This window comes from Microcebus murinus, chromosome 12 (assembly GCF_040939455.1).
Source record: "Microcebus murinus isolate Inina chromosome 12, M.murinus_Inina_mat1.0, whole genome shotgun sequence".
In the NCBI taxonomy this organism is placed as follows: domain Eukaryota; kingdom Metazoa; phylum Chordata; class Mammalia; order Primates; family Cheirogaleidae; genus Microcebus; species Microcebus murinus.
Genome location: NC_134115.1, coordinates 16,685,220 through 16,711,262, shown reverse-complemented (window position 1 = coordinate 16,711,262; position 26,043 = coordinate 16,685,220). Strand labels below are relative to the sequence as shown.

At 41.0% G+C, this 26,043-nt stretch overlaps 2 long non-coding RNA genes across 2 annotated transcripts in view; both read right to left on the bottom strand.

Moving 5' to 3' along the window:
* LOC105879522 (uncharacterized) overlaps positions 1–26,043 on the bottom strand; it is a 94,399-nt gene that overhangs the window by 60,629 nt on the left and 7,727 nt on the right. The window lies entirely within an intron of this gene.
* Positions 579–25,454, bottom strand: LOC142874268 (uncharacterized). Its single transcript, XR_012922078.1, has 3 exons — positions 17,455–25,454; positions 6,705–6,876; positions 579–4,680 (listed from the first exon to the last, which is right to left on the bottom strand). It is a non-coding gene; the product is annotated as an uncharacterized LOC142874268 (long non-coding RNA).

Here is a 26,043-nt window from a genome sequence, read left to right as displayed (position 1 = left end):
CTGCCTCTCTCACAAATACACCCTGGGGACCGCTGCTTCAGGGTACCGGGGACATTTAGCGTTCTCTCACAAAAGGTGTCAGAGCGCCCCCACTGGGGTTCATTCTGCAAGTCAGGCTACGGGCCAGAAATGACACTCCTACACAAGGAGATATGAAGGGACTCTCCCCTTTCTATGGTCAGGATTCTCAGAACCTTACTCATGGCAAGGAACACAAAAAGTCCCAATAAAAGGAGTCAGAGAGGTCAATGTCCTTAAGGTGACAAATCAGGCCACTAGCCATAGGGGCGCATATTGAGTTAAAGTCCCTAGGAACTAACTGATTAACTTAAATAACATCTCAGGGGCCGGGCGCGGTGGCTCCCACCTATAATCCTCCAGCTCTCTGGGAGGCCGAGGTGGGCGGATCGTTTGAGCTCAGGAGTTCGAAACCAGCCTGAGCAAGAGCGAGACCCCGTCTCTACTATAAATAGAAAGAAATTAATTGCCCAACTAATATATATAGAAAAAATTAGTCGGGCATGGTGGCGCATGCCCGTAGTCCCAGCTACTTGGGAGGCTGAGGCTAGAGGATTGCTTGAGCCCAGGAGTTTGAGGTTGCTGTGAGCTAGGCTGATGCCAGGTCACTCACTCTAGCCTGGGCAACAAGGTGAGACTCTGTCTCTAAATAAATAAATAAATAACATCTCAGGAATTGACACTAGAAAAGAGAATTAAGGAACATAATCTGGGCTAGATTCCCTTAGCCAGACTATGTCATTATTGTCATCAGTTTCCTTAGCCAACAGAAATGATGAAGTGATATTAAATGATATCCTATAGGTTAATGATATCCTATAGGATTCAGTGATATCCTATAGGTTCATGGCAGCACCAGAACTCCATACCCAACGTATGGCAGATCTTCAACAAGCATGAAAACTATGTTGAGTGAATGAACGTTATTTTGGAATCTTTTCTCTCATAATTACACAAGTGATTATAATATTTTATTTTATATGTGATATTTTGAAACTTCCAAAAATGAAAATTTTGATTTAAAATGAAGCCCAGTGGCCCTGTGATGAAACATATACTATATACCAATAAAGTTCCAAGCTCACATCGTGCTATAACATGTGTATGTGTCTGGAGATGTGTGTGTGTGTACATTTTTGGTATTTTATGGTGTCATTACCAGTAACCAAGGAATGCCTAAATTCTGATCTGCTTTATAATAAATCACAAAGCATAACTGCTAAGTGATGATTTCAAAATCAGAACCAAGCTGGTCTCTAATAGTGTTTACTTCCCCGTGCTGTCAAAAGTATATGTAAGCATGTAAAATGCTCTGCTAACCAACTAAAGTAGCCAGCAGAACATTTCCATGGACTCTATAGACAATAGTGCACAGCTTCCTCTACCCAGGTCGGGAGGGGGTTGATGTCTGTGGTCCTCCCCAGACATTCCATGATTCTAAAAAGTAAAGCATTCCCTCCGAGTGGAAGCCAGCAGAGTTACAAGGGAAGCTGTAAGACAGGTGATTAATTCTTTTAAAAGCAGTAAACCGACAAATCTAGGGGAAAACAATTCAATCTGTATTGCCTAATGGCCCACCGCTAAAATGGTAGTGATCTATTATATGGGAGTGGAAGTAGAAAATAATGAAACTTGTTTTAATTATGACATTATAATCTCTACAAGGTAATAAAGACCATCAGATAAAACAATTATTGAGGTGTAGCGGGTGCATGCATGCACACATACATAGAGTATCATTAATTTACGTAAGAATTGTACTTTTTTCTTGAGGACAGAGACATCTGGCTTTTTTTTATTTTCCTGTAATTTTGTAATTCAGGATACTTACAGTTTAGGTGCTGAGGTTAAGGTTTTAAATCATGGTCAATGCTACTGTAAATCTTTCTAGGCCATATAAATCATAAAGTCATATATTGAACATTTTTATAAAATATGCAACTAAAGACCAAAATCTCGCAGGTCTGTGTGTCTAATGAAGGAAGGAGCTGAATGGAGGGGGTAGTAATACAAATTTGCCCTCAAATCATTCATCCCTTGACACTTAATTTTTGAGATCACACTCTGCTTCAAGTATTGAATGAAAAAGTTGATGTCTTTTCTTTCCACAGTATTAGCAATTTTCCCCCACTGTGTCTTTTTATCAGAGAGTAAAACAAAGGCCACTTTTCTTAAACATTTGATCTTTCAACAATGCAGATTAGTTTCTAGAGGCCTCTCTTTTAGGGTACTACACAGCATTTTCAACTAATTTTGCATTTACATAAATTGTGGGACTTCTGGCTCTGTCCCCTGTGACAAAATAGTGAAGGTTTAAGTAAGAAACTTCTGCTAAGACCCCAGTTCATATCGTACTGTCTGCTGCTCCCAGCCTTCGATGTGCCATTAATTTTTCTTCCCCAAATACAGAGCTACGTTCAATGTACAGCATTTAAAAAAAAATTATTATTTATATTTTTTGTCACTAGTAACCACTCATGACCCACCTGATCAATGAGAAATGGCTTAACTCAAAAGAAAACAAAAATCAAAAGAAAGTCAAAAAACAGGAGTAGTAGGTTAGGAGAGGTAGTTTCAAATACTGAAGTTTAACCACACACACACAAAAGAAAACAATTAATACATCAGAGAATTCTGCCAGGGTTTTGTAGCATTACAGGGTTTCTCGACTATAAAGAAACATATTGAATGTTTAGAGCACAGCCCCTTCCTCACTGCTTCAGTTGTTTCCTTTTGTTTACAAGTCCCTGCCATCCTTCTTTGTGAATTGAATGCTAAACTATCTCTGGAGAGATGTTATATTGTTTGCAGAATGCTTCAGCAGATGGTGCTTCCTGTTGTAACAGAAGGCTGTGATTATACCTGAACTCTTCAAGAACTCTAACACCAAAAAACAAGATAAATGAAAGTCTTGAAAAGTTTTATCTCTTCCCTTACCAGCCATCTAGATGCTCAAACACCCACCGGTCCCTCCCTGTCACTACCGCAAATAGAAGAAACTCTCCCTCCCTCCACCTCATGCCACCTCCTCCAAACCAAGGAAACCTTTTTTTTTTTTTTTTTTTTTAATGGCTTACGCATCCCATCAGTGGAGTTTGTTTAAGAATTACTGAGAGTATTGCTCATTCGGATGCCTGGTCACCATGCACCCGAACATTCGAATGCCCTACTATAAACAATGAAGCAAAGAAAATAGGTCTTCATCAGGAAGTGTCTATAAAAACAAATTGAAACACTGAGAAGGCCACCTGGTGCCAAAACTCCAGGGCTATAGAAAAATTTATCTCCACACATTTTAAGAGAAATTGTCCTGTTCAAAAGACTCTCACACGCACCCTTCGCAGCATTGCCCGTCATCTCTGAAGCTGAACGGCACTTCTTGGTGAGTCTCAAGCGTGTGTCACTTTACCCTTGAAGCCCTTTTCTATTTTTCACTTCCTAAATGTCTTTCGTGCATTTCCTGCCATGATCCGTTAGTTCACTATCCACAGCAAAGGGTCATTCCTCATTCCTCCTAGGTTGTCTTTGCATACAATGAGGAAAAAATGCCACAGTGTAACAGAAGAGAAGCGGAAACAGAGAAAAACAAAGAAACAACATAAACATACACAAACACCGGTAGTTACTTCATGAATATAAATTGGAAAATAGACAAGTTTCTCTGTAGAGCCCCACCCTCAGCCATCGCATCCTGAAGCCATGCCCTTTCTCTGATCCCCAACCTGGCCCTCCATTACCCCACGATTAATCAATAAACCAAAACCTTCCCCTTGTTTAATCTTCTGAGTGCTCCATCCTCACCTTATATATTACATAACAGTGGGTGAAACAGTCACAGGCAGTTAGTAGCTAAAGTGATTCCCAACCCTCAACCCTCTGATGAAATCCATAGCATGGCATTCCAGAGCCAGAGACCTTTCAAACAATGATCTAAGTCAAATCTTTCATTTTTGAGATAAAACTAAACCCCAGACTTTAATTGATCTGCCTAAAGCCATTGAGCCAAGAGAGCCCTGGAACTTGAGTCTAGTTATTAAACGATATTAAACATATTATCAGCCTAAACATGCACATTTTATAAGCACTCAAATAAGTAAAACATTAAAAACTTCATTTGGTGTCTGGGTTTGATCGTAGTGGGTTGGGTCACTGTGTCTAGCACACCATAGTGCACAGGCAGTTAGACAATCAACCGGCAGCAAGCATTTGTTAAGTGCTCTGCGACCTGCCCCACCCCATGGTCACTGTCACAGGTAGGCACCGGGGACACAGTGAAAATTAATTTAGATACTGCCATGTGCCCATGTGGCTTACATTCTAGTAGGAGAAAAAGAAAGTAAACTGGAAAACAAGCAAGGTAATTTTTGATAATGATAAGTGTTCCAAAGAAAATAAAATTGGGAAACAGTGACTGGGATGGGGCACAGGTGGCATTGAGCTGGGGTATTTGGGGAGCGTCTATGAAGAGGTGACCCAGAGCAGAGATGAGGATGACAGGATGGAGCCTTCCACACAAACATCTTGGAATGGACAGGCCAACGAGCCTCTCTGATCATGATTAGGTTGCTCCTTTCTCTTTAAAGCCTGAAGAAACTGTGCATGTCGTTTCAGAGGAGCGAAAAGAAAATTCTTCAGTCATCTGTTCAGTAGAGACGTTGATTTCTGGAACAGACATGCAAACCACCCCAACCAAACTCTCAGTTATTTCTCAACATTTAATATATTAACATAGAAATAGCATTTTGCACATTTATATACATAAATAATATTATATATGTATGTATAGACATAAACTATGTGACAGACAGTAACTTTCAACTTTCAGAGCCATCTCTACAAGCTCTGTTCAAGAGGAAAAAAAATGCAAGCTAGCCATGTAATTTAAAATTTCCCAGTAGCCACATTAAAAAGTCAAAGGAATGAGGTAGAGCCAATATTAATAATATATTTTACTTAATCCAATATATCTAGAGTATTAATATTTTAACATGTAACAATATAGAAAATAACAAGATATTTTACCTTTTTTAACTAAGTCTTCCAAAGCTAGTGTGATTTTTATACTTATACTACTAAAATCTTAGTTCCAACTAGCTGATACATCAAGGACTCATTAGCTATGTTTGGCTAGTGGTTACTGTGTTAGACGATGCAAGTCTATAGTTTGAAAAGCACAGTGCCTAAAAGTTACAACGTTTCCTTTTAATACACCTCTTGGTTACTGAAACAAAAGCCAAAATATGCAATGTCTGTGCATCTTCTTTTCTTTCTTTCTTTTTTTTTTTTTCCGCATCTTCCAATATGTCCTGGCCTTATGCCACCTCATGTTTTAATACCATATTGAGAGTATTTAGAAAGTAAATCTTTTATTATTTCGTGTTACAGAAATTTTGCCTCCTCCTTATCTCTTTTATCATCCCAATAAAGCAAAAGGTTTTACATTTTTACTGTGGTGCATTTTAAATCTTCTACCCCCTAAAAATGTATAGGCCCCGTGTGCATGTGTTGTCAAGCCGATTCCGTGCCATTAGAGACAGAGCCGATAAAAAGCAAGTTTATTAAGAACAAAAGGCAACATGGCAGATGGTAGTGTCTAGGTTCATCCCACTTGGAAACTGAAGACCAAAAGGAATGTGTTATGGGGCATGTTGGAAAAATGTCTCCAAACTACACAGCTGACTTCCTTCTGTTCCACGGTTCACCTGTGCCATGGAATGAGTATGAAAATTCTAGGGTTGCATGCTAGTGAGAAAAAGCTAAGGGTAAACTGTGTGTATTCATCCAAACTGCAGAATTCTAGAACAAGACACTGTGAAATATCTGTGTCATGAAGAGGGAGCAAGGAAGTTGAAGAATATGCCCGAGAAAGAGAGTGAGTGGGAGAGAAAGAAAGGAGGAGGAGAGAGGAGGAGGAGAAGGAAAAGAAAAAGAAGAAATGTAGAAGGAGTTAAGAATTGTGAAGCAGACACAACTCTAACTTAATCTAGGAAAAAAAAATCTCTTTCTAGAGTTGCCACCAGGCAAGCTGGAGGCCCTCCCTAAACCTTGAATATTTAGAGGCACCTGGTCTATCACTACTCCAACTGCACCATCCTTACAGGGGAAGGAGTCTGAGGGTCTAGAAGGACAGTCCACTTAGAGCATGTTCCCTTCTCCCTCTCAAGACCCTGCTGTGCATACCTGGGCTCCTAGAACCTCCTGCCAAAGGACTCTCACTGGCCCATGCAGCTTGCCAGGACTTCTTTCTGTGTCTATACTTTTGATGACACGCTGGGCCAGCCATCTGAGGGGTGTCCAAACAGCAGCTGTTTGGGGTGGGGAAATACACGGGGAGCTCAACAATTGCAGGTGGCGATGTCTGTCAGCATGCATATAGAGTCCCTCAACGTTTGGGAGGGTGTCAAAAGTGAGAAGAGAAGGAGGGGCCTCCTTGCATCTTCTTGTTCTAGATCCTGCAAATGGGGTAGGGCCTGGTGGCCTTTCCCATGTGGGGCAGTCATTTCTATCACAACAGCTGCTCTACATGTCTTGATGGGTGAACGCGTGCCCCATTAGGCCCTCTGATAATGTTCTTCTTCATGAAAGGGTCATTCTGTCATTCATGACACCTTGCAATTAGCGGTTGCCTAATGAGTTGGGACTGCTAGTTTTAACTTCAATACACCATAGGAAGAGTGGGCACCAACCTCCTGACTTCTGTAGTCGTTGCCGGTGCTATAGTTCATGCAGAAAAGGCAAGCACAGCAGCCAGGAAGCATTTCCGGCTTGAGAACTTGAAGTCGTAATTAAAGAGCTACCCGAAGTCCACACGAGGCCGATCACAGTGGTGGACAGCACAAGGCTCCTTTTGGAATGGAGCTAGAGGGAAAGAAAAAGTCATAAGTTTGTGAGACTAATCGGGAGAAACCACTTAAGAGAATCGAAAAGAGAAAGGACTACCTGAATCAGACTGAGAAAGCATAAAGGTCATTTTCACTTAGTGATTTGCTTTGGCTTTGGGGATACAAAGGTAATCAGAAAAAGAAGGAGCCTTGGTGATTTAAGCATATGGAATCCTGAGACATACATCCATTGTAGGTTTCTTTTGTCCTACAGAGTTTTGGAAAATTTATCCCAGCAATTGCTTTCTTGATGGAGACATGAATTATGCTTCCTGAACAGTGATGAGTACATTTAAAAGGGCTCAGGGCTGAATGCATGAATACTCAGACAGTTGGCTTCTTCTTCCTAACTCATAATTCCACCCTTCCTGACCGTTAAAATCAAACGAGTAACCTCATAATAATAGACTTGCATAAAATACAGTCAAGACTTCAGTCCAAGTTGAGTCAGGCCAGGTATATCAAAAAGTTGCATCATAAAACCAAAGATGGAGGCAAAAGGGAACTTCTAAAATATCTCAGGTTAACTAAGTTAATTTTTTTAAAAAAATGTGTTTATCTCTAAGAAATAGCAATTAACTTAATCTACAAGTTATTTATTATAGTATGAAACAACTAAAATATCATTCTGTTATATTTTCACTCAGTTACTTGTTTTTTTCTCCTTTAAGTTTCATATGAATTAAAGAAAAACAGAGGTCAAAGAGAGGGAGAGAGCAATCTCTTTTAATGCCAACTTGGGCTTTTTAAACCAGTTGACATTCAGTCCAAATCGTCCTCACCTACAAAAGAAAATGAGTTTACCACTTATTGGAAGCCTAAGAAAGAAGAGGAAAATCTGAATATCATTTGTTATTTGTCTCTCTTATTTTCTGGTAGTGTATATTTTATGTGGGGGCAGATTGTATACACATATCTCTATAATCACTTTTGTGATTCCTTGTTTTCTTCTTAAAATCTCTAAGAAGGCAGGGATGCATCACTGTAATCAAAGAGCATTATAAATTCTACGTCTTATCTTCACATTAATATAAGGGTTGTTTACATTAATCACTAAGTACCCCGGCAATCTTAGTGGACCCAGTTCCATCTGTATTAACTCCAGGTAAACTAAACATGGACAAATGCATATTATTGTATGTGCTAAATAACTGACTCTTGTCAGAAAGAAAAGAGAAGTACTTGATTTAGAGAACAGGGATAGAATTAAGTAGGCATTACACACTTCATGGAGTTTATTTGGTTTCATTACACAAATCTACAGTTAGTCACCCAGGGAGAAAGGAATAAAAGAGGAGTGTGAGTTAGGTGTTTAAATTTGCTCAAGTATTACAGTAATGAGTTCCACAATTTACCCAAAAAAAAGTACAGGAAAGCGCCGCTCTAATAGCACAGCAGGCCCCATTAGTCACTGTGGGGAAAGCAAAGTGCTTTAATTCTTTCCAAACTGTCAAGAGGACAGGGAGGAATGGAACCGTTGGAAGTGCCTTTGTCAAGGACATGACCGCTGGTCACCTGGTAACAAAGGCAGCGCTGAGCTGGGGATACCAAGAATGAAGCTTTGCTTTGTACGACATGTCGCCACTACCAACTCCACCTCCCCAGGCACGCACACACACAGGACACTGTATGGGACATGGCACAGTAAGTCCTCACTTAGCGTCCCGGACAGGTTCTTGGAAACGATGACTTTAAGTGAAATGACTACAGCACGGCCTCAAATAAAGTTGTTTAGTTTAATGTCATTTAGTTATAATGTTGATTAGAAAAAAAAATTGGTTCTTTGTTAAATGCTATTTTGATTAAAGTTGTATTAGTTTCCTACATACTTGTATTAGTTTCCTATTAGTTTCCTATGCTGCTGTAACAAATTACCACAAACTTTAAAGCAACGCACACTCATTCTCTTATAGTTCAGAGGCCAGAAGTTTGTAATGAGTCTTTTTTTTTTTTTTGAGACAGACTCGCTTAGTTGCCCAAGCTAGAGTGAGTGCCGTCGCATCATCCTAGCTCACAGCAACCTCAAGCTCCTGGGCTCAAGCAATCCTGCTGCCTCAGCCTCCTGAGTAGCTGGGACTACAGGCATGCGCCACCATGCCTGGCTAATTTTTTTCTATATATATATTAGTTGGCCAATTAATTTGTTTCTATTTACAATAGAGATGGGGTCTCGCTCTTGCTCAGGCTGGTTTCGAACTCCTGACCTCTAGCAGTCTGCCCGCCTCGGCCTCCCGGAGTGCTAGGATTACAGGCGTGAGCCACCGCGCCCGGCCTGTAATGAGTCTTAAATGGCTAGAATCAAGTTCACAGCCCTGCGGTCCTCCCACAGACACCAGGGAGCACCTGTCTCCGGCCTTTGCAACCAGTAGGCACTCTCAGTATTTCTTGGCTCGTGGCCGCATCATTCCCATCTCTGCCTCCAGGGTTACATCACCTCCTGGTCTCTTCCGTGTGTGTGTGTGTGTGTGTGTGTGTGTGTGTGTGTGTGTGTGTGTGTGTGTGAAGCGTGGGTAGAGAAAAGTCTCCCTCTGCCCCTGTCTTCTATGCACATGTGTGATTTCATTCAGGGCCCACTTGGATAATATAAAATAATCATCCATCTCAATACCTTTAACTGAATCATATCTGCAAAGACACTTTATTTGCCATATAATGTTTGATTCACAGGATCCAGATATCTTTTGGAAGGGGGTCATTTTTCAGCCTACACAGACACCATTGGAGTGCACTGAAAATATTTCATGTCTTTCAGGTCAGCTTCTATCAATTGTAACCAAAGTATCAGAGATAACTGGAGAATTTCCTTATCACTGAACCAGAGTAATTTTATCAAAAGGATGACATAGGAGAGGGTGAAAAGCCAAATCCCTGCCCACTCTGTGTCACCCTGCTTGACCAAACATGGCACCTACCTCCTATAGGAATATCTCATGTTATTCTCCTGGGCTTCAAATAAGCACAGGGTTTTCTCATCTTAAAAAATCATTTCTTGCAATTCTGCCCCTTCCTCTGCCATCTAATTTCAACCCTCATTTTCAGGGTCTGCATTTCGCCATCACCCACTCAGTCCTGATTCTCTCAGTATGTCTTCCAGTAGAACCCCTCTACTGACATGGTTCTGTCCACGTCTGCGTCCGTGCAGAGTGACAGCCTTTCTCCCTTTCTTGTTTGCACATTCCTGGTCCCTCCTCATTTCTGAATGCTGCTCTTCCCTTTTCCCAAACTCCTCCCCGCTTACCTGTGCAATGTGGGTTGGGATCCCACAATTCTCTCGGGATGCTCTTTCCCCACTGAGCTTCTACTCTTGTGTGGCTCTTGAATCGACATATCCAACTGCTGCCCCTGAAATTTTCAACTAGTGGTTCTCAATAGTGATCCACAAGTACGTCCAGGGGTTCTCCCTCAGAGTTTCTGGCTCAGTGGATCTGGAGAGGAACCCCAAAAGGCCCGTCGTATAAGCCCCCATATGATTTCGATGCCTACAGTCTATAAAACAGAGTTTGAGAAACACTGGTCTGGAACCATATTACCAGCTGCCTCATGAACCTGTTGAGATGTTCCACCACCACTAAAAACTAAACTCGCATAAATTTAAACACAGCCTTGCTGTGTTTAACACAGTCAAGACTTTGACTTCTCTGTTTCCGTTTATGGCATTATCATACTTCTACGTAACCACAAGGACACTTGCCCCACTGTGTCCAGGATCCAATCCACACCTGGACTACACCATTGAACTCTCTATAGGACACTTCTTGTGAATCAAAGAATGATAAGATTCTGGAGAGGAAAGGATCTAAGAGGTAATCTAGCCCTTAACCTGTCCTTTCAACTATCAGAAAATTGAAGCCCAGGGAGGTTATGTCGGAAACTAAAAAGCACCTGAAGATATTGCTATAGTGGCTGGGGAAGGGGGATGGTGAGACATTCAGAAAACAGCCATTACAGTCCAATGGTTCTGAGCAAGCAGGGACTCAGGTCTTGCATTTAAACCCCAACCTGTGCCACCATAAGGCTGTGTGACCTTAGAAGAGTAACTGAACTTCTCTGTGCCACCATTGCAAAAATGGGGATAATAATAGTTGAGGTTATTACTTCAAGACAATAGTTTGTTATGAGGATTAATGAGTCAATATATAGAAACTGCATAGAACAATGTGCAGGTAATACTACTTAAGTGTTATAATAATAATTATTATCTTTCTAAAATCCACCAGGAGTGCCCCCTAAATTCAAGTCTGACTTCTGTCTCTGATACCTGTCTGCTAACTCTATAGGTTTAAGTCACATGTATATTGCTTTTAGCTCTAAAGGACATCATTTGATTCAAAAAAAAAGTTTGCAGACTCCCATGTATCACAATTTTTATAGATATGAAAAACACAAGCCACAGGTGTCAAAAAATTGAGGTGTATTTTCACGATTTGCGTGAAAATAAAGGTTATCTATGGCACATCCTAGAAAACTGGCATGCAGTATCATTATAAAATATTTATTGGGCACTACAAAATGCTGTAGGCATTGCATAAAATATAGAATAACAGTCTTTCTAGGCTCTAATTGATTATGGGCTATATATTTTTAAGGGAAGATGCTACTGACTTACTTAGCACAGAATGAAAGATTCCAGCCTTTCAGGCACAGGGAAAATTATATAGTTTTAAGGGATAGCAATGATTTATGGTGTGTTTAGGGGTTCTGTCTGTGTTTCTTCTCGAGCAGCGCCACACCTGGATTTTCTACAGCCTTTATACAAATCACATGTGGTACTCATCTTCACGCTGACCCAAGTGAATCTTCTAATAATAGGATTATTGCGTAGATTAAAGATCTCTGCTATTTGACCTCAGGCACCAAGCTATGAGATGACACTGTATGTTAGAAATATCAGACCATGGTCACAGGGATCATAAAAGTTTCTATTATGTTAGCATGGGATGGATTAGAGAAAACCAAAACTTGCAATGGAAATAAAATGAAATAAAGCATTTGAAAAGAATTGTCCTCTTTAGAATTTTAAAGTTGAACATTTTTCCACATTGTATCATTTGTATCTGGTAGGATAAATCCTTTTTTTTTTTTCTAAATAAGAGAAATGCCCTTAGGATGAAATTTTGTGTAAATAATACAGTAAGACTCAGAACAAGACATTCAATGCTTAATTTTTTTTAAATAAAATCTTATGTCTCCTCTCAACACTTATGCAAAGAAAGCTTCTTTTAGCTCTCCTGAAAGAACAATGATTCCCCAAATCAGAGAAAAATTCCTATTTGGACAAGCTACTCACTCAATAATGTGTGTATATGTGTGTTCTATAATCTTAAAAATAGCTGATACTAAAAAGGAAATAATTGGGAGAGAAATTCTGAATATCAAACAGTTCAGCAAATTAAAATATTCTCACTTTTCTTCTCTTCCTTTTGTATTTTTTCATTCAGTAGAAGTTCACACAGTGACACCTAGTGCAGCTGGCATGGCTATGGCAGTCTGGAAGAGTGAGTGAGATTAGCTGCCTGGAAAATTCCAGTTTTCATTTCTGCTAAAATAAGCTAATTCAGGAAAGCCGAAACACTCCCATTTTGTCTCAGACTCCAAAGTGCAGGCGTCTCCTAATTATCATTTGAATCTATTTAAAAATGTATCATGCTTATGGACCATAATTCCAGCTCAGTTCATTTCCTAACACTTAGAAATGCTGGATCATTAATATCCATAATGAAGTAGAACTGCAATTAAGGGACTCAGTGAAGTATCTCTCCGCCACCCCAGCCTCTTCTAAAGCCTTCCAAGACAGGATCGGCAGTTTTTAAACTAGGGGTTGCCACTGTCCCTAAACGTTTCTCCGATGCTTCCACCTTTAACATGCCACTGAAAAGACTGCTTCTGAGTTCTTTACAAGAAATCTCCAGAGACTTGCAGAAACTGCATGCCACTTCCTGCAAAGCATCCTTCTTGAGATGTTCTAGTCAAATGATCTCCAACTCGGATGACTTTCTATCACAAAAGGATGCAAAAATTTTTTCAGCTAGATTAGGTGATCTTTAAGAATCAAGAGCATTCCTTCTTAACCTTGGTGTTTTCCAGAACATGCTGTTCTTTACCTAGAACAAGTGCTCAAGAAAGTTTTGTTGAATGAATTTTTTTGTTGTTGTTCCCTTTCTACTAAAAGCTGCCTCTTTAACTTTTAATAACTCCCTCTCCTATACTTCATTGTCACCCACGGAATAGTTTTCTACAAGTACTGTTTGGAGACTGGATAACAGTTAAAAAGATCAAGTGGCGAAGGTAATAACCCCTTCAGAGAAATCTCTTCCGCAGCTGTAGGACTGCCTTCTGCAGTTAGGCAGGGGTGCTAGTCAAGGTTGCAATACTCTCCTCCCATGGGTGCAAGACGAGGCAGCCTTCCCAACACCTTCTTTAGAGTTCAGTAGGGAATAGGGATTGGCTGGAGAATGTTTGTTTCAAAAATATCATTTGTACCAGCATTACATTTGAGTCCATATGCTAAGTCGCCCCAAAATATATTAATTTAGGAAAAATACCTTGCCATTGACAAAGTAATCCAACATCTAAAAATCTATTCTAAGTACATAAACAAAAAAAAAGTATGTAAAAATATAACAAGTCACTATAGCATGATTCATAATAGCAAAATTAAAAGATTACAACCTAAATGTCCAATATGAGGGGAAGGATTAATTTAATTTGTGTAGATGACTATATATCCTACTATGCTGCCCCAAATTGCCTGGGACCCCCCCGAGTTCACCAGGCATCGCTGCGGAGCTTCTAGCATGCTGACAGCTTCCCAACAGAGGCACCCACATCCCTCTTCCTCTTTGTCTGAGGGTTTTCTCTGGCACCACAGAAGGGCAAGGAAATCAACATCCCCCCTGGGACAACTTCAATAACTGTGGGATACAAGGCCATGTGTGTTGCTCGGTGGTCTCCCTACAGGATCATACCCCAGGAGCCCCCAGTGGTGATCCTTTCATCAGTGTAACCCCCTTTCCTGCCTCACTTTTCCCATTTATCAATTGTGGTTGCTGGGATTGCCTCCAAATCAACTATCTGCACCCACTCCTTGTCTCAGGTCTGATTTTGGAGAGCCCCAAATAATTGTCTTACAATTAGGCTATATGCACAAATTAGTAAGAAGTAATTAAAATGAATGTCTATGTGACAGGCTCCTGCTGGTTCCAGTGCTGCAGTCTACAACTGTGCCTACAGCTGAAAAGCAAAGGTGCAATGCATCCTGACATTCTAAAGGGAGCCACAAAGCAGCCGCATGCAGTCAGGGCCAGACACAGCCTCGCTTTGTGTAGTCAGAGGCTCAAAACCAGCCCTGCTCCCACCCGCCTTCCCCTCCCCAGTTCCACACGAAGACAACTGGGAGGACCAGTGGAGGCCTCCTGCACCTTCCCGGAGGTACTGAGTTCATCCAGATGCTCTGTCTCCTCCCTCCTGTGGGGTACTTCCCCCTTCCCAAAGCCAAGAGAGGAGGCTCCAAGGGGAAAACGCTAACAGTTGCAGGTTACCTTAAAGAAGGGAGATGGGACTCTGCTTCCCTGCAGGAAGCTTGCCGAGGTATGACAGCCACAGCTCCTGATGCTACAGAGAGAACGCTGGGGAGGCTTGACAAGTGCCCCCTGAAGGGGGCGCACAGGCAGATGCCAAGCCCAGGAGAGATCACGGAGGGAGCCACCCACTGTAGCGGCACCCTAGGCTCTTGCCCACAGTGCAGCCCTCCAGGGAAGAAGTGAGAGCAGCGTCTCCACATGCAGTTCCCTGTGGTCCTGGGAAAGTGCGAAGGACCCCTCAAAAGTGATCCCCATGGCTCCTCGGGAAGGGACATCGAGATTTGGGGAGGGACTGCGTTCTTGAGAAAACAGGAGGCATATCCAGCACAAGCCATCAAAGGTGGGAACAGCTTTCACACCTGCGCAGACGTTAAACATGGCTGCCCTTGAAAGGGGGCCTCAGTGACGTAGGGGGTCAGAAAGAAGTGACCAGGGACCGGAGGAAACTGTGCACAGAATGCATCAGAATAAGCACATCCATACGCGCCAACATCAGATGGGACCAGAGAGGCCGGAAGAAGGTGGGACCATGGCCTCGCTGCCTACCTGGGGCCATCACCTCCTGCCCCCAACACGGGAGGTGACAAGCTGAGATGAAGGGGGAACAATGCCATTATCTCCACCCATGGCTCCCTGGCACCAGGCTCACAGAGCTAGCCTGTTCCAGAAAACGAAACCAGCCAAGCTCTGAAGCTTGAAGTATCGCAAACATACAGGACTTACACAGCCTTAAAGAACCAGAAAACTCAACCGTTGGAGAAAGAGAAAATGATAGGAAAATTTGGGAATCTGACCAGGATGTGGTTTAGAGCCAACACCCCAGGAGGAAAAGAGTGTAAGTGGAAAACCGTAAGTAAGAAACTAAAACCGTTTCACATTTATATACCCCAAAACTAAGATTCTTCTGGAGATCAGTTACATTTACGAAAAATTTTCACTAATATAGCAAAATATGTATATTTAGCAAAACAAAAAACATTAGTTAAGAAGACTATAATATATGACATAGATAGGAAAGGAAGAAAATATATAGTAATTAAACAAAGTAGTAGAATTACTGGTGATTTTATTTTCTTCTTTATAATTCTGTTTTCTATAAATTTAGGGCAAGTATATATAACTCTTGAAATTAAAACAAGATGCTACTTTAGAAAGATACAAAAGCCAAGAAAATAAACACCAAGATAGATTCTAATTTTCAAAATATAAACCTCCTCCTCACCTCACCTGCCCCTCCTGCCCAGGACTAACGACTGACAACCAGGTGCAGACACCCCTGAAGAACATTCTTGTCCTCTGCTCACATTCTTAAACATCAGAAAAATGGAATTCTCACAGGGACTACTATTCTATTACACAATGATATGCATTTAATGAAACATGAACAACAACAAATTAATTGGGAAAGAGCATCAAAGGAAAATTCCTTAACCTTATATTGCATTTTATAATCATGTTCTGTTAATAACAGAGCCAGTCCTGTGAGGGAGGAAGGAATTAGACAGAAAGCCACCTGGGGAAAGCCTCCTTTGACATTATGTTTCAAACCACTGTATTCCAAAGACAAATTCTCTTTGTGTTTTTGAGAAAACTTGGGGACCTTGAATCTGTCAATCCCAGACATGATACAGAGGCAGAACAGCACAGTGGCTGCTATGGACAGGGCTCTGCAGCCAGGTCAGCCTGGGTTCTGATGCAATCTCTGCCAATTCCTGGCTGTGTAACCTTAGGTGAGTGGCTTAACTTCTCTGTATCCGTTTCCCCATCCATAAGATGAATCTAATAATCGTATCTACTCTGGTTTGTTTGAGGTTTAAATGCATCGACAGGTTCTTGGAAGAGTGTCCGTGGTTACTGGTACAAATGATCCTCCTGGGAATAAGTGAACCAAGGACTCTTGATTAATAAAAGACAGTTGCCATTCATTTAGGAGTGCATTATCCAAATAATGGACTTTTCAGGTTCTTCCCTATTGCACATTTTTGGGAAGTTCTGTGACTTTAGCACCTGTACCAGAGAGAGGAAAGTTAAGGAGTCACAAGTTCTAGTGCCAGCCAGTGGTTACTGTCTTTTTATACAAGTGAGCAGGGTCACCCACCATTTAACATTGCCTCAGTTTCCTCATCTCAAAAGATTGAAGGGAATATAGTCACTTGCCCAACCAATTTCAAAAGGTTGTCAAGAGCAGCAAATGAGAAAATTATGTGAAAGTGTTTTGAATGAGTATAAAGCACTATGTAATACAAGTAATTTTAAATAGATGAATAATTAAAATGTGAGGATAAAACTAAAATTGGCCCTTCCTACTCCTTGGGAAGTACCCCTACAAAAGGTTAAAATCTAAATTGTGTCTTGATTTCATTACCCCATGCTCTCCTAGGCTATTATTGCTATTGATAACTCCAGGATATATATATATATAGTATATATATACATATGGATATATGTATATATATACTCCAGTATACTATATGCTTCCATACCTTAGAAATGCACTATTCTGTTCAGGATGGTAGCTGCTAGCACATGTGGCCATTGAGCATTTGAAATGTGGCCATTCCAAACTAAGATGTGCTGTATGTATAAAACACGCCAGATTTTGAAGACAGTATGAAAGAAGAAATGTAAAATATCTCATCAAAAAGTTTTATATAGGCTACATATTGATTGTTTATGTTGATTGCATGTTGTATTGATTACATGTTGGATACATTGCGTTAAATCAAATATATGATTAAAATCAATTTGATGGATTTCTTTGTACTTATTAATTAATTATTAATTTGATATCTCTTTAAATGTGGCTAATAGAAAAATTTAAATTATATATATGGCTCACATTATAGATCTATTGGATGGTGCTGCCTTGGACAATAATAGATCCACTTTTAACAAGGATTTGGAAACACAATCTCGCTAAATGAAGTACCTGAAGGCATGTGAGATGGGAAACAGTGGGTTCCTTGCACACTTACATTTTTGTATGTCTTCCCATCATTACGAGTTGCCTCAGCCAACGTTAAATCCTCCCAGAAAGGTAAATACAAATTCTAGCCTGCCAAAAAGAAACATTAAATTATATGACCTTTTTAGACAAAGAGTTGCTGGGAACTGAAACAATAAGAGTGCATTTGTGCTTCCAGTTTACTTTCAGTGAGCCTAAATAAGACAACAAAAAGCCCCCAGGTGAGCCCAATGTTCTCCTTGACTGCTGCAAAGCCCACTTGAACAAACACAGGAGATTATTTGAACCAGACATTCATGGGCTACAAAAATCACAAGCCCCTGTTATACCTTCCATACACAATGTGGTCTAAGAGATGTCTACTTCATCTAACAGAATAAGGAAGATACATGCCATGTGTTCAGTACTAGAAGAACACTGTGGAAGGACAAGACAGAGAGCTGCAGGGGAGGCCTTCTCTTACCTGTTAATTCTATGCCTGCACCAACATTTCTGGGGTTTCTGAACCACGAGTAAACAGAACATAAAAATAACTTGGCTTTAGCCAACAAAGATCCTGTGGCCAAATAGCCAGCCATTTCTCAATTTAGCATCACAGTTTAAAGTTTCGTGCCAGGCCACCGGAGTGCAAGGCATGGCCAATAAATAAACTATGGAGGCCTTGGCTACTTGCAGTGGATGCATTTGATGCCATTGATGAAAAAAATAAAGAGAGAAAATGCTTCATTACAATATGAATCCATTTTATAGTATTTAATGTTCTGTTGGTTTCCATAAAAGCAGCAGGGGGACCTAGAATTAGTAATGAATGTTGATTTCCAAATATTGGAAGTTGGAAGGGAAGAATTTAACAACTAAATGAGAAAGAAATATCACTTTTTTACACTAGCATAGACCTATTCTGAGCAGAAAAAATAATACACATGCAGCAATTACAAATATAAATTCATTGTATTTAAATTTCAGTGTGTTTTAATGTTCAGTCTCAATAGCCGATTTTTAAAAATTTATCCAGGCATCATCCTTCTTTCTCATAATGAAACAGGCAATAAAATCTGAATAGAATTTAATTATACCTCCAAGTATTCAGAATTCAAACGAAAGTAAGTGACTATTGCGAGATATATCTGGCCCTTGAAACACTGAAGATAAAAGTTTTAAGAATATCTTTTGAAGAAAATCCAAATGAAGTATTTTTTAATGCTCTTCTATCTTAAATGCCTAGGTTTACATGAAAAGCTGTAAACTTGTGAGACCATTAAGAAGGGAAAAGGCTATGGGAAATTTATTTGAATTAGATTTTTACTGACAAGCTATTCAGCAAATTTAGCCAGCCAACCTGTCAGTTTGCTTCCATTTTTTTTTTTTTTTCCGAGTTTGTCTGCTAAGGCTGTTGGCAGGAATGGTAAATAGATTCCCTCATAGAGGCTGTCCAGAGCTCTGAGGTCATGTCTGAGATCAGGCTCAGCAGGAAGCAGAGCTGCCATTGACTAGTGATGTCTGCCTGGGAGGGGGAATGGCTATCTTTGTGTCATGTCTTTGCTCTTTCTACAATGGAAGGTATAGCTGTTGTAGACACCTTTCCTATCATTCTGCTCAGCTGCCAGTTCATTCAAAAGAAATCATGTCACGAGTTACTGATTGCAGTTAGACTGCTGTACTCAGAACAGCGTAGGAGACATTATTTTCTGAGCCCGTCTCTCTCTACTCCTCCAACCATCTCATCTTCACATTTGGTACTTGTACTTGCTCTTTATTGCCCCACTTTTAAGGGCACTTCAACCCCTTCCTTCTACCTCCCACACAAAAGATTGCTTGTCCAATATGTGAAAATTTCTCTGCTGTGCTTAAGCTCTGGAACGATAGGAAGTCTGCAAAAGCAGAGACCTTCTGTACAAAAACAAAAAGTCCCATTTGCCATCAAAGGGAAAGCTATAATGTAATCTCCTCAAATTATTCAGAAAAATTTTTTTTTGGACTTAATTAATGCCAACTCTGCCCTTTAGCTCACTGCCATCTGCCATGAGTCATCTCCCAGGCAGAAAGGTCATAGTGCTGAGCGTCACGAAGGCACCCGGGGACAGGCTGGATCTCGGCTGCCCTCCGCGATGTCGTCCACCTCTCCCGCACCAACACCAGCCAGCATCAGCTATCACTGTCAATGTCAGACAGTCAAGTGCCATCAATTAGAGATGGCAAAAGCTCAACAACTTCTGAGCTCGGCTCAAAATGAGAAGTGTCCAGATGCATGTGCCCATTTGGCAAAAACTCACCAAAATCCGTATGAAGGAAAGCACATCTTTTCCAATTAAAAATGATATCTGTTCATGTAGAAATCAAAATAATAGGTTGAAAGATAGCCAATCATCAGCAATTCCACATGGTTCAGAGTACCAGAGTTCGCACCAGCATTGCTTTTTACTTAACTAGGATTTAAAGCATGAGTTTGAAATCTGAGACATGTACACCAAAATAAGTAACCAAGATAAGCAAATAACTTATCTCAGAAACATTTCAAACTGTGTCGATTTCCTTATGAAAGGAAATGTACTTCTCTATCACATATTTCTATTCTTTTCCCGCCTTTTGTCATCCATTTATTGGAAACCTCTGCCAAGTACTGCCATGGGCGTCCATGAAACCCGTATTCTGGTGGGAGAAATACACCTGCAATGAGCATTATGGGTTCATAAGTAACATACTAGAGACCCTCTAGCCGTGCTGGAGGGTTCCAGGCAGACTCTGGGAGGAGACAGCATCTTGGATGTGCAGAGAAAGCCACACTGAAGTCCAAGTGTCCATGGAGTGAGGGAAGGTGGTGAAGACAGGATTAACTTCTAGGTAGTCCTGGTTCCAAAGAAATTTGGCATTAAAAACATGCCATTCACAGCATTCCTGGCATGTTCCTGCTATTCTGATTCATTATAACTCTGTCTTTTTCAACATTAACTAGGGCCAGTGACTGCAATGAATAAATAGCAACATTAAAATACCATCAGGGAAGTATCATCGTACTCAGCTTCTAATTGGGGAGGAAAAACATCTTAAAGCTTCATAGGCATTTCTATTTAGTCTGGGGACAAATGTCATATTCATTGACTGGATAGGTACTTGAGGAGCTTGGTCTTGCTGCTAATATTTTAATTCCTTACAGTTTCATTCAAATGTTGCCTAATTTCTGGTCACTAAGAATAGTAATAAAACAGATCTAAAGTCCACTTTCAGAAAAAAAAAATTTTGCAAGGCATGACCTTCCTGTTGGATTTGGAGGTGTGTGTGGAAGGTGCCATTTGAGATTGTTCAAGTTGGCATTTGATTCTTACAGCATGCGAAGCCCCCTCTCTTATTGATTTAGCTGCAGGTCAGCCCTCACTCTGCTTTAGGACAGCATTAAGGGAATTGTCTTCTTTAGCTGGCTAAGTAAGATAAACAAAGGGTGTCCTCTTCAGAGAAGCCTTATCATGTTGAATTACACTTGTCGCCCTGATATGTGTGTTGCTGACTTTCCCACCCAATGGGGATCTGCAGCAGTGAAACCCTCTGCATTCAGAACCCACGGAAAATATTCAGCAACTGTAGCCCAGGAAGTTTTTGTGCATCTCATCAGCAGAGTAACTAAACAGTAATGGCCCAATTCAGTTATAAAATCAATTTAATGAAAAATCGCCATGAATTAAACATACACACACACACACACACACACACAAAGAATGGTGCAAATCACATGTGCATAATGACTACTCCTGTGGAACCAGCACGCAGAACAAGAACGAGAACACTCTAGAACCATGATCCTGACTCTTAAAACCATAGATTTGTTTTACGTCAGAGTAGGATACCTTTAAAAGTCCCAGTCGTCATTCTGGGACAACAGGCACAAACCAAGACGATCTGTGGTAAATGCAGATGCATGTGACCTTAACTATTAGTCACTTTTTGTGTGTTTCCAAAGCACTTTAGGCTGACCCCATTTCAACACTTGCCACATTCTGCATAGTCGCTCAATATGCAGCAAACTCCCTGCTATTAGAGGTCAACGGCAGATCTGATTCTTCATGTTTTGCCCCCAGTACCATACGGTATCTGTCTCAGGCCGCCAGGTGCTAGGAGAGACAAAGGATCCAACAATCCCATTGGCCAACACTTGTGCCTGCGAATTCCATGTCCCTCATTATGGGGCTGGGCAGAGAGCACGCCCCTCCTCTCTACCCTGGCTTGACGGTGGGAGTCTCTGGGGGAAGCTTTTGCCTGAGGGAAGTCTCCTGTCAGACAAGAGTCTGCAAAGCCCCTTCCTACAATCAAACCCTCTCAAGATCTGTGGCTGTCAGCTGGTCCTGCCCATTCTCTGTGCTGCTCCCCCCACCCTCCCCATTCTGTAAGGGGAGCGGGGAACACGTGTGCACACACATGTGTCTTTCCTCTTCTTCGTTTTGCTGCCACCGGCCTATGTTCAAACAAAAGGATTCCTTTCCATCCCCCACCCCCTCCATCCCTTGCACCCACCATTTGACCTGCAGGCAAATGAAGCCATTCAAATATTTGTTCATTCTGTCATCTGTTCCCATCCGACCTTGCAGTTCCTGTCATGCCCCGCATGTCAGTTTAAAGCATAACGTCATTAATACCTCCGGTGCACTAATGGACGCTTCACACATGAACGCATTAATGAAATGTGTTATTGTTTTCCCTCACAGGACATTAACAATCTACCTCATGCTGCCTCCAGAAGCCCCATGGAGCTGCTGAAAACCACTAGCTATCAAATGAACCCTCAGTTCCGCCTCAGTAACTTTAAGTTCAAGTTTATCACTGAAGCGTCACTCATGTGAGGAGAAGATACAAGCCTCTGGGGGCTTTGGGGCCCAGCTCCAATTACCATAAAGAGGAACAGGAGGCAGTAGCTGCGAGGGGGAGGGGGAGGGAGGGGGCGCGCGGCATTGAAACAAAACCCTGTCAAGATGAAATAGGAAAGATCTGGGTGTCACCGGGATGATTTGTTTCTTGTTTCTCCCTTTTGTCTATGGGTTGACGGTTTGAATAATGAAGACAGTATTGGTTTTCTTCTCGAGTACACCAGCGCAGGAGGTCTGCTTTTCTGATGGCACAGCTGACATATTAAGAGGGATTAAAGTTTCTGTACACAGGCAATGTTTAAATTAGCTTCCTTAAACCCAAAAGAAATCTTTCCAGCTGATTTGCAAAATGAACCCCAGCACGGGCCTCCCAGCCACCCTGCACAGGTTGCCTAAACAGAGCCGGGGGTGCTCTGTTTGGCCAGCTGTTTTGCAAAAATCGGAAAAAAAAAAAAAGGAAAGTCAATTCTCTTTCAACATTGCCGCAGCCAGTATTTCTTCTGTAATTAAAATTGAAAGCTTTCCCCAACAGGTTCTCAGAGCCTCTCCCTGAGAAGCAGATTTCTCTTTTCCTGTGTAATTAAGCACAAATTGTAAGGTGCTCAGCTTTACAGCCGAGGAGCAATGAATGGTCAAAGGTGTTCCGTCCAATGCTGGGGGAAGCTTTTGTGTTTGGTTAGCTGTTAGGAAATGCTAATTGCTTTTTCTCTTGCCATTAGGCACTAATCCCTGCTGTGAAGGAAATTTTTCGCAGGTTGGGGCCAGAAAGGTGAAGGGAGATGTACGACATAAATGCCACGTACAAAATCACCTGTACCGGTGAATTGTAGCATGGCCAGGAAGACGACTGTTTGCCCAGCGTTTGTGCCAACAATGCACCCTGTAATTCCTTTTATTCATGTCCTGGGGCGCAGGCTTAAAAGTAGGTACTAAATGTGTCTCTGAATGTTCAGGTCACTAAGCCTGTGCCCTAAACATAAGCTTCCAAACACAATTAAGCATCTAATCAAAAACTCCTGGCTTGGGAACAAAAGTCAGGGCTGAACTCTATCTTGGGCCGCTCACTGCAGAGAGACCTCTGCTTTCTGCTCTGAGAAGCCAGGTGCCTGCAGCCCTACATCTACTGCTCTGAAGGAGACAAAACCCACAGCGACCTCCTCAATCTCTATGACACAGTCTTCCCGGACAACTCAGTGAGGCTGCTCCTTAAAAGGCAATGTTAACACTCCTTACAAACGCAAGCGTAAAGGGGCTGGAGGCACATGGCCCCTACACACCTCTGCCTCCGCAAGTCTCATCCCAGAAATGCCCTGTACTTTGGAAAGAAGCAGGTGGCTGGAACTGTAACCACAGATGACAATTTTTCTTTCATTTTATTTCAGCCTTATGGCAAAGAATGTTTAGGATGCCTTGATGCCTGTGCCCCTCTTGTTCACAGCCTGTCTAATCATCCCCTCCCTTTGGGTATGGGCAGGACCTATGACTTTTTTCTAACCGATCAAGTAAGGCCACAGGTGAAAGGGTTTTGCAGTTGTAAGGAAGGTCCCAAATCAGTTGCTGTTTGAGTAAATCAAAACTGAAATTATCCTGGATGGCCCTGGCTTCATCAGGGAGAGCCCTGACAAGGAGGACGGGGCCCTGTATAGCTCAGAGAGGCTCCGTGCTGACTTGCTAAGGGACTGCAGTTGACCTCCAGGACCTGTGGTGGCCTCCAGTTGACAGCCAGCAAAAAGCTGGGGCCCTCAGTCATGCAGCAACAAAGAAATGAATCTGCCAACAACCCAAAGAAGCTTGGAAGTGGATCCTTCCCTAGATTGGCGTCCAGATGAAAATGTGGTCCAGCCAACACATTTACTGGAGCCTGGTGAGACCCTGAGCAGAAGACTCAGTCAAGCCATGCCTGGACTTCTGACCCATGGAACTTGGGAGACAATGACAACAACCTCTGTTGGTTTAAGCCAGTAAGTCTGCAGTAATTTGTTACGCAGTGATAGCTAATAAGCATTCAGATCCTCCATTTAAAAATTAACAGGAATTCAGGTATGTTGCAGCCATGAACCTCATCAGTAATATCTTTTAATCATCAGCCAGTGAATCGTGTCCAACAGTGCTTTGTCCCTGGGGTCCATGGTGCATATTTGTCAAGAGAACTGGTTAAGATTTTCTGTCAATAATTTTTCATTTCTTCTCAAGCTTGCCATTTTTTGTCATTGTGGCAGCCCATGTTGCAAAGAAAAATCTGAAGGTGAGTAGCAAACTACATTAAACAAAGAGATATGGGCCCTATACTTGACATACAAATATTAAAAAGATACACATTTTTTAATTAAGCTTTCTAAATGCTTCTTAAAATGCATACAGAAATAAAAAGAATCATACTTTATTCCCATTTATCTTTTAAGCTTCAGTCTTATGCAGTCTTCAAGTCATAAACTTCCAGAAACCTTTCAAAGTTTTGCATTTCAGATCTTTTTAGAAATCAACTGCCATATACAAAAGGATATTTTGGGTTTTGTTTTTCCCCCATTGAATTTGACAAACTGAATCTAAAACGTATATGGAAGCGTAAGCCAGGAACAGCCAGAATACTTTTGAGGACTCCAAATACCAGACATAAAGAATTATTATAAAGTTATGCTGATTAAGGCAATGTTTTATTGGCACAATGATTGATTAAAAAAACAACAGAATAAAAACAGACACCCAACATGAACCACCCATGTACTGAAATATGATATATAGATGTGACTTTACAAATCAGAGGGAAACAATGTTCTTTGCAGTAAACAGTGCCCTGCAAGAGACTCCCAATATTTTTTATTGAGGGAGCATAAGTGACCAAATTCCTACAGGAAGCTTTCTTTAGTTTTCGTGCATTTAACTAAAAGCAAAGAAGAGAAGAAGAGAGGTAAACAAAAGTATAAGCCAGTATTTTTAAACCATTACACAATCATTATATAAATCGTGTGACTTTATTATATTTTGCAATTATTTGTTCATCATTTTAGAACAATTTAGAACTAAATAAGCCTAATGGATCTTTTAAAAATATATTAAATACTGTCTGTGATTCAGTTCTTAAACATACAGGCTTAATTTGGGATTGAGAGATGTGGTCCACTAAAAAGTTATTTTAACATGCCTTTGACCTCACAAAAGCCAAGGAAGGCATGGTGTTTGCGATGTGTTTTAAAATATTAACAATAGGAGAGTGGAGATTGGATGGAGGTATAAATGAAGCAAGACTGATCATGAATCGACAAGTGTTGAAGCAAGATAATGGACATCTAGGGGATTGTTATACTCTTCTCGACACTTTGGCATATGTTTGAAACTTTCTATAATAAAGAAAATTTAAGAAAAAAAGGAAAATAGTTAAGCTTTTGATAAACCATAGTGTTTATACCAAATTTCTCTTGAAGCAGCATCTCAAGGAAGTAAAATTATACAAAACTTATGTGCTATTATTTTCAGAAAACACACATATGCATATATATTTTTAAAATGCACATTTATATATATATAACACATATATAGGCATTTAGGCACAAGAAAAATATGTGTGTATATATACCGTATATATACACATATATGTTACACATACATACACTTCGTGACTTTTTGGAGTAGCCACGTCTGTATTCTCACACCTTCTTGTTACAGCTGGGGAACCTGATCTCTCATTGCTAATTTTCCTGTGTTTTTCCCTCCACATCCACTCTTCATCCTTCTCTGGTGACTTGCAT